The sequence below is a fragment of the Mastomys coucha genome, chromosome X (genome assembly GCF_008632895.1).
Source record: "Mastomys coucha isolate ucsf_1 chromosome X, UCSF_Mcou_1, whole genome shotgun sequence".
Taxonomy (NCBI): domain Eukaryota; kingdom Metazoa; phylum Chordata; class Mammalia; order Rodentia; family Muridae; genus Mastomys; species Mastomys coucha.
In genome coordinates this window covers 9,924,031-9,933,908 of record NC_045030.1, presented here as the reverse complement: position 1 = coordinate 9,933,908, position 9,878 = coordinate 9,924,031, and the positions used below count along the sequence as shown (strand labels likewise).

The window sequence follows — 9,878 nt, the reverse complement described above, 5'->3', positions numbered from 1 at the left end:
TGGGGAAAATAAATTGAAAACAATAGTGCTTTTTATGAAAAAAATACTGCATTCAAAACGTAGCATTTTAAATAACACTGCGTTGTAAATTTTAATATCCACTTGAAGAGATTTTTTTTGATTACTAACTTATTCATTCAGTCTTAGTGATGTTAATATTTTGTATTTTTTCAAGAAGAGAATGAAATTTGCCCTAAAATTAACTCTGGAAAATATTTTATACAGTCTTTTAGGAAACCTGGAATAAAATTAATTCATTGTATGATTATTTCTTTTGCTCTTTTTCTCTCATCATCAAAGATACATATTGTCAAGGGGCAAATATTTTAGTATAATAAAAGTGATATCTCAGATACAAAGAAAAAAGATACAATAGATAATTTACACATATAAATGGAAGTATGAATGTGTTTAGTGCAAGAAATAAAATAAATGCAAATGAAACCAACAATAAAATAGTTTATCCATAAATTTGCAAACATAAAATATTAATATCTAGCTTTAAGTGAAGTTCAGTGACTGAGCTGCCCCATATAGTGCTGTATAAATCAATGTAAGTTGTCACAAGCTTACTGGAGGGAAAATAAAAATCTGTATTAAAATATTTAAAACTATTCACTGTCTTTGATCCATCAGTTCTACTTCTTAAAATAAATGCTAGAGAAATTAAGATTAAAAGTCTCTTAGGACTAGCTAATATACTTGGAATCTGCTTATCAAAAAGTCTATGATAGTACAGAGACATGATATCTATACAGTTAATGCACATACACATGTAAGTTTGCTTAAATTTCTCTAAAACCAGGTGTATTTTCCACAGGAACTAGAAAAAGTGTGCTTGAAAAATGACAATTCTAGAAGGGGTTGTCTACATGCAAGAACATAAGGACTACTAGTCATAGCCTATGAATCTTTTCTGCAGGCTTGAAAACATAAGAGAAATGACATAATGTAGGTCAGCTTCTGATAAAAATGACTATGGTGAATGTTCTGCTGGGTGGAGTTTGGGATAGTAGTATTAGATAATGATGGAAAAGTAGGTCCATAAATGAACCAAAGAGAACTCATCACATACAGTCCTTTTTCTTTCGTTTTATAACATCTATTCTTCTATTTTAGCAGGGTGAAAATTTCATTTTTCTAAAATAGAATTGCATGCAGTCCCATCATATTGTGACCAAACAATAAAACCTATCATACTGTCATCTAAAATACTAGTTACTGGCTGAATTAATGTATTATAACATGGGGAAAGGGATTAGTTGCACAAAATGCACTATGTTAGATCTCACTATAGCTACCTAGTCATGACTGCTGTGATAATTAGTTCTGTCAACTTGACAGGACAAAACCAACTAGGAGATAGATGAAGCTGCTGGGCATGTAGATGAAGGAATTTCTAGATTAGGTTAATTTAGCTTAAAAGGCTCTCCCCAAATAACATCAGCACTATTCTGTATTTGGGGTCTGAGATTGCATAAAAAGAGAAAGCTGATTATGTACTACCATTCATTGTTTTCTACTTCCTCAATATTAATTCAGTGTCATCAGCTGCCTCAAGCTCCTGCTGCTATGGCATTTTCATCATGACAGACTATCTATCAATGAACTAAGACCCCCCTTTCATTTTGGCCAGGGATTTTGTCTTAGCAATGAATAAATTAAATAATAAAAAGGCTAATTTGGTAAGCGTAGCTATCTTCCTCTACCACATATCACATATACCTCTTTATAACTGCTATATCAATTGGATGGCAATTTTTTACTGGAGCATGTACCAAACTAAATTCCTAAACAATCTGGGCCTTTCGTATCTGGTCTTTATTTCAGTAATGCAGGTAATCTTGGATCAGGTCTGTTGCATGTAGGTTAACTAAGATAAACCCCAGGTTTCAACATAATATGCCTTGCCTATATAATGTAGAAGCAACCAAATTTCCCTGCAATAATCACAATAGATTATCTACCCAATACAGTGATCCCTTCTGCAGATGTTTTTTAATGGGATAAGGAGACTCAGTTGGATAGGTAATAATCACAGCTTCTACTATGCTTTCTGGTACCAACATTTTTCTCAGAAGTTAGAACAACAAAAATCAGTAACTGAAGCAAAAATTGGAATGCCATTACTCCTTACACCCTTGTTTTCTGGGTCCTTGTGTTGTAATTATGGAGAAAAAAAAGCAGCATGTATTGACAGTTGGAAGACATTCTTTTCCTGATGACATTCTGATTGAACCCTTATTCTCTTATACTGCGGGTAAATCCTGTTGTTTGCTTCTAAGGTAAATTTGTTCGTGCCATGGCCAGACACTCCATATACATTGAAAGAAATTACTTAGGTTATTTTCCATCTCCCTAGCAGATACATACCTTATATGCTCTGTGGATACCAGAACAATGACTCAATATTCTTTAAGTACAAAGACTTGTATTGATGTGCATAGATGTTAGATCTAACCTGATAATACATGTTTACTTCATGAGAATAGTAATAAGTTGCCAAGCACATCACTATCATCATGGCTCCATAATAAATGACCCTTTTAGAAGGCAAATCTTTTATTTTCTAATAACTTCAGATTTACAGTTTTATTTATTTTATTTTATTTTATTTTATTTTATTTTATTTACATCAAATATTGCCCCTTCCTGGTTCTCACCCCACAGAGACCCTCTCCCATCCTCCCTCCCCTTCTCATCTAAGAAGATGCCCTTGTAAGAATTGAGCAAATAGAGACACCTCCTAAAAATACCAAGGAGCAAGGAATGTCCATTAAGCCTGAAGATAGAGCTTCAGAAGGGTTTACCAAGCAAATATCAGTACCCAGGAGATGCCCTAATTGAGGGGAGTAATGCCCAGTTCCAGGAAACATCTCCAGTAAGGGGTGGATCCTCCCCACCCCTCCTGCTTGCAATCAGTATCTCCTTCTCACCTGGGGCACAGAGGTCAATGAAAACAAAAGACAATGGGCTCCACCAATGAGAGATAACCAACTCATGCTGTAAACCTATGTTCTAGAAGGTATAAAAAGTGTGTGCTTTTGTACCTGGGGTTCATCTTTGCTCAGAATGCAGGATGACCCCAGTATACTGGTTCAATAAAAACCTCATGCAAATTGCAATGATCTCCTTCCTTGATTCTTTGCGAGTGGGGCACCCGCCCTGAATTTAACACCCCTGCCAGGATAGATATATTCTTTTTCACTGAGACCAGCCAAGTAGTCCTGTTGAGAAAGGGATACCACAGTCAGGTTACAGCTTTAGGAGGAGTCTCTGAAGTTTTAAAAAGGATGAGAGTACTCATAGATAATATGCCATTTTTTTCTTTAATTAAGATCATATGTTAGTATGTTCTCTTTGTCTAAATTAATTAACCAATATTGATATATTACTAATTACTGTTGTTTTATGATTTCCTTCTTCTTTTGTTTTTGTTTTTGTTTTGTTTTGTTTTGTTTTCTAAGACAGGACTTCAATATATAGCTCCAACTTGGCTCAAACTTGAAGCAATCCTTATATGTCTGCCTCTCATGTGCTATGCTTATAGTCATGAGGCACCATGCTTCTTCCACCAGTTGTATATATTGCATACCTTAAGGACCTTTTGACTGTGACAGATCCTGAGACTTTTTTTGATTGACTTGGTAGTTTTGAGGTGTATTGGTTAGGTATTCTTGTTTTGTTAACTTTTTGGTTGTTCTTAATCTAAATTAGCTTTCAGTGCAATGGAATTGTATATGGGATTTTTGTATATATTTCCTTTTGGTGGCTTTCCTACTCCAACTCTCCCATTTTCTTCCTTACCCCTTCACAATTATACTCTTTCTCCTCCATCATCTACCTCATCACTTCCATCCCCTAGAGCAGTGGCTCTCAATAGAGTAAGGGACTAGAGGGAACAGATAGATCTCCTTAGGAAAGTGGATAAGAATAGATAGTTATGGATGGGTACTGGGGAGCTAGAATGGGAGAATCAAGTAGGGGTGGAAAAGAGAGAGGGGTTTTGGTAGGCAGTATATGAAGAGATAGTTAAAATTAAGGGTCATGGTAGGGGAATTAGTAAAACCTAATACAGTAGAAACTTCCTAAAATATGTACATATATGAAAGTATCTAAATGAAATCTCCATCTAAGTAAGACTGAAGCATCTACACTTTGGTCTTCCTTCTTCTTGAGCTTCATATGTTCTGTGAGTTGTATCATGGGTATTATGAGCTTTGTGATTAATATCCACTAATTAGTGAGTATACACCATGTTTGTTCTTCTGTGACTGGGTTACCTCACTCAAGATAATATTTTCAAGTTCCATTCATTTGCCTGCCAATTTCATGCAGTCATTGTTTTTAACAGCTGAATACTACTCCATTGTGTAAAATGTACCACATTTTCTGTATCCATTCATCTGTTGGGGGACATCTGGGTTGTTTCCAGCTTCTGGCTATTATAAATAAAGCTGCTATGAACACAGTGGAGCATGTGTCCTTATTACATGTTGGAGCATCTTTTGGGTATATGCCCAGGAGTGGTATAGCTGGGTCCTCTGGTAGTACTATGTCCAATTTCCGGAGGAACCACCAAACTGATTTCCAGAGTGGTTGTACCAGTTTGCAATCCCACCAGCAATGCAGTAATGTTCCTCTTTCTCCACAACCTCTCCAGCATCTGCTGTGACCTGAGTTTTTTATCCTAGCCATTCTGACTGGTGTGAGGTAGAATCTCAGGGTTGTTTTGATTTGCATTTCCCTGATGACTAAGGATGTTGAACATTTCTTTAGGTGCTTCTCAGCCATTCGGTGTTCATCAATTGAGAATTCTTTGTTTAGCTCTGTACCCCATTTTTAATAGGGTTATTTGGTTCTTTGGAGTCTAACTTCTTGAGTTCTTTGCATATATTGGATATTAGCCTTCTATCAGATGTAGGTTGGTAAAGATGCTTTTCCAATCAGTAGGCTGCCGTTTTGTCTTGTTGACAGTATCCTTTGCCTCACAGAAGCATTTCAATTTTATGAGATCCCATTTGTCTATAGTTGATGTTCAAGAGAGCACCAGTAGAGACCATATCCAGAGGCAAGTCTCGGCCCCCAGTTGAAAGATGGTGCCACCCACAAATCTCAAAAATGTAAACACAGAATTGTTCCTTTCTAAAGGAAATGTAGGGAAAAAAGAGTGGAGCAGAGCTTGAAGGAAAGGCCATCCAAAGACTGCCCCACCTAGGGATCCACCATCCCATCTGCAGACACCAAACCTAGACTCTATTGCAGATGCCAACAAGTACGTGCTGACAGAATCCTGATATAGTTGTTCCCTGAGATGTTCTGCCAGATCCTAACCAATACAGATGTGGATTGTAGCAGGCAACCCTCAGACTGAACATGGGGACCAGGAGTTAGGGGAAGGAATGAAGGAGCTTAAGGTTCTTGCAACCCCATAGAAAGAACATCATCAAAAACTCAAAACCCTCACAGCTCCCAAGGACTAAACCACCAACCAAAATGTAGACATGAAGAGACTCATGGCTCCAGCTGTATATATAGCAGAGGATTGCTTTACCTGGCATCAATGTGAAAGTATGACCTTGGTCCTGTGGATGATGCTCCAGCATAGGGGAATGCTAGGGCAGTGAGGAGGGAGTGGGTGTACGGATAGGAGAGCACCCTCATAGAAGCAGGAGAGGGCAGTAGGATGGGTGCTTTGCAGAGGGGAACAAAGAAGGGGGATAACATTTGAAATGTAAATAAGTAAAATAACCAATAAAAATAGAAACCTCCAAATAATTGTGGAGACAAGGTATGACCTAGCGATATACTTTCAGCAAATGGAACTTCCAGCACCAGGATTGGGTCATAGATAATTGAGTTTTTGGCCTAAGGAGGCTTATGGAAATCCCTAAACATTTGAGGGGTTGTTCAAGACTATAGTTTGATCTCCACAATTTGACAGAAAAGCCACATTGTTAAGCACAACACCTACACAGCACATTGATCATGGAGAAGTCAAGCTTGTGCTTGCATAGAACTTTTAGCAATCCTTGCTAGTATCTTTGGTTCAGGAAGTTACTCTGCATGCTACTAAAGGAGGTATTTAAATCACCATTCCAGACAAAAGCCTTTTGATCTATAAAGGCCTTCTGTCTGCCAGATATGTTAGTGCAATGGTGGCACAATGATTGTAGGAGAAATGTGGTCTACATTGTCTCAAAAACTATACACACACACACACACATACACACACACACACACACACACACACCACACACACACACCTCATACACTATTAAATACCAACTTAAGAAACTTAAGATATATTCTGGGGAGTCGAGAAAATCATTAAAAAGATGGTTAAATTTTATCATGCAGGTATGAGTTAGGATTTTTGCCATTTGTAAGAATCTCTGGATCATTGTTCCCTTCTCCACACCCTCCCATTCCCTTTCCCTCCAAAGGTCCCCCCTCTTGGGTGGGGATAAAGGACTGAAATTCATGAGGGCCAGCAGAAAGAATGGAAACATGCAACCTTAGGACGTAGGAGGTTGGGGGAACCCTGCAAAATGCATGAGAGACCTGGGAGGTGAGAGAATCTCAGGAATCAAAGGGAGGGACCTTATATGAAATGCCCTACACTGGGGAGAGGGAACTTGTAGAGCTTACCTCCAGAAGGAAGACAGGGCATCACTGAGAGATGGGGTTGCTATCCCACAGTCAAAACTCTGACCCATAATTGTTCCTGTCTGAAAGAACTACAGGGATGGAAATAGAGAAGAGCCTGAGGAAAAGGTCTCTCATATACTGGAACACCAACCAGGCAGCATACACCAGCTGATATGAGGCCCCCAACACTTATACAGCAGAATACTACTGGGTCTGGGTTTAGTCAGAGAAGATGGCACCATCAAGAGACTGGGGTCCCCAGGGAGATTAGAGATCTGGGGGCATGGAGTTGGGGGCATCCTCATGGAGACTGGGGAATGGGGAGGTATGATATGTGGAACAGTTGGGGGGTGGACCAGGTGGGGATTAAAATCTGGAGTTTAAAATAAATAAAAAATGTGGATTTACTGATTAAAATAAAGATACTACTCTGTTACGAATGATTAAAAAAAAAAAGAATCTCTGTGATATTTTAGTTATTCTTTTTGGAGGGAGAGACAAGGAAACACCCCCAGACATTTTCTGTTGGGTAACCTCTATTTTCAGTGCATCTGCTTGTCTGCAGTTTTCCAAAATAGGATGCCTAAAATATTCTTCAGGCCAAAGATAGATATTTTGGTGCAGCTTATTCTGGTCTTCCACAATCATGTTTTGAGGTGACTGATGTGTTAGAATGGCGGCTTGCATCAGGACACATCACACACTAGCCCCAAACAGTTCTACATGTAAGAGGTTTAATTAGGAGAGAGAAATGGGGTAGTAGCAGAAAGAGAAGAGGGGGAGAGACAGAGATCAAGTATTCCCCATATATATGGGTGGTGACATGGTATTCACAAGTAAAGGTGGGAGGTGAGTCCAATGGATTCTAGGAATCTGGTGGCTGTTGCCTTGGCGACAGATCTGTGAGGCCTGCCTAGGTGACATCACAGAGCCCCTGATGCCAACACACCTCCCTTCTTGTTATTAAAAAGAGAAGGAAAGAAAAGGGGAATGGAAAGCTGATGGTGAAAAGGGAACGAGGGCATCGTGTCTCTTAAGCTACTTCCTGCTGTCTAGGGGCATCATCAATGGGGGATAGCTGGCTTTCACGATCAGGATCTACTTGGTAAATGTTCACATCAAGCTACTCTGTGGACAGCAGCTCTTCTGTGTGTTTTGGACTGCAGGGCATTGTGGCAGAGATGATATATCAAAGGTTATGGTTCTATTGCACTCTAGGGAGCTCACCATTCCCACTGAATGAGTCCCAGAGGCCTTAAAACAGTTTGCCACACCAAAGAGAGGGACAGAGCTAAGGTATAGAGTCATGGCGACACTGGAGCCAGGGCAGCTGACGAAGGGTGAGGTAATGTTACTTGGAAGTATCACTGGAGACACTGTAAGTGACAATTGTGAGTTAGTTCCAGGGGGTACACATAACCAGCAATCTTTAAAGCATCCAGGTCTACTGACATTGAGGAGTTGGTATGCTGAGGTCAAGGTCTGAAGTAAAAGGTGAAATGACAAGTTAGTGCCATTTTTAAGGGGTGATGTCAAACACGTAAGGACCTCAGAGGAGTGTTTGATTATGTCCCCTGCTTTTCCAATATCTAGGGGTTGGATAATTAAGATGTATTTTCTCTGGATATGGATGGTACTTATTGGGGACCCAGGCTGACTTTTATGGTAGAGCGTACTAACAACTCCTTTCTCCCACCTGGAATACCATCGGTCTTGTATGTAGAAAAAGTGTATCTTACAGTGTTGATAGAAGAAATGATTGATCCATGATCCTAGCATATGAATCTGACAAGACTGATATGGGCAGCCCCCATATTCATCTGGTCATTTTCTACAATAATCTTTTGTCTTGTCAAAGGGAAAGCAAGTATAGAGATCATAATATTTAGATGGGATTACAGATATACGGATGATAGCAATTTGGATTGGTTCCTGGCATCCAGCTATGGAGCAGTTTCCTGACCCTATTTGGAAAGAATGTTTGCTATCTGAGGGGGTTTCTTGAACCTTGAGTCTACAGATGTAAGGGTTACCCTGGATGGAAATGAACAACAGGGGGAGGACAAGAAACCCATGTCTAATCCAGTGAGGTCAAGCTCAGCTCCCGGAGTGGAGTCTCATTTTCTAGGATTGAGGACAAGGTGGGCAGTCTCGTTGTCCTCTGGAGCTTAACAGAGCATAGTCCTGTTAAGATGTAGGAATAAGAGTCATTTTTAGGGGAAGAATGAAAGGTTTGAGGTGAGACAGATGGACCCAATGAGAGAGTCCCTCAAGTTTAGCAGCTATAGGGGTCACAAGAATTACCTTAAAAGGGCCCTGTCATTTAGGGGAGAGTGGTGAGGGCTGATGACCTAGAGGGGATAGAAGGACTTGGTCTCCATTGTTGATGGGCAGTGGACAGGAGACAGTGTGTGGCCAAGGTAGATGGTGGTCAGCGAAGTTCCATAGGAGAAAACGAAGGTGGCAAAGTCATGGGGTAAGTAGATGATCTGGGAGGGGAGAGCATTTCGGTTGAAGACCAGGAGTTAAAACTAGATGTCCATACATGAGTTCAAAGGGAGAGATGAGGAGAGGTCACTTGGAGAGAGCTTATAACCTAAAAAGGGTCAGAAGTAGGAGTTTTACCCAATCAAGTTGAAGTCCCTGTGTCAGCTTAACAAGAGTGGTTTTTAAAGAGTGGTTAGTTCTTTCTACCTTACCAGAAGATTGAGGGTGGTAAGGAATGTTAAAATGCCAGGGGATGTCTAAGGCCTTAGATAGGATTTGAGAGACTTGGGAAGTAAATTTAGGACCATTGTCTGATTGGAGAGAGGCTGGGACACCAAACTGGGGGATGATCTCTTGGAGGAAGGGATCAGAGACTGTCTGAGCCCTTTTGTTAGTTGTGGGAAATGCCTCTACTCACCCTCCAAAAAGGTGTCCTCCAAGACCAGGAGATACTTGGCACACCTGACAGTGGGCATGTGGGTAAAGTCAAGTTGCCAATCATTTCCAGGAAGGGAACCTCTAGTCTAATGTGTAGGAAAAGGGGTGCTTCCATACCTTGAGTTGGAGTCAGATTTCTGACCGATTTTGCAAGAAGCAGTGATAGATTTTAAGAAACTTAAGTACTCAGGAGTAGGCTCTAGGTGGGTCTTAACAAAAGAAGACAATGCTTGGCTGTTATAATGAAAGAGTTGGTGAAGATAGGACAGAGTTTGGTGGATGTCAGGGGGTGAAGAAGGTGG

The 9,878-nt window shown here is 40.1% G+C and overlaps 1 long non-coding RNA gene across 1 annotated transcript in view; it reads left to right on the top strand.

Moving 5' to 3' along the window:
- Positions 1-7,641: 7,641 nt before the first annotated feature.
- LOC116091783 overlaps positions 7,642-9,878 on the top strand; it is a 5,654-nt gene continuing 3,417 nt past the window's right edge. Inside the window, exon 1 of the long non-coding RNA XR_004119086.1 lies at positions 7,642-7,756. This is a non-coding gene — a long non-coding RNA (uncharacterized LOC116091783). The remainder of the gene's footprint in view (positions 7,757-9,878) is intronic.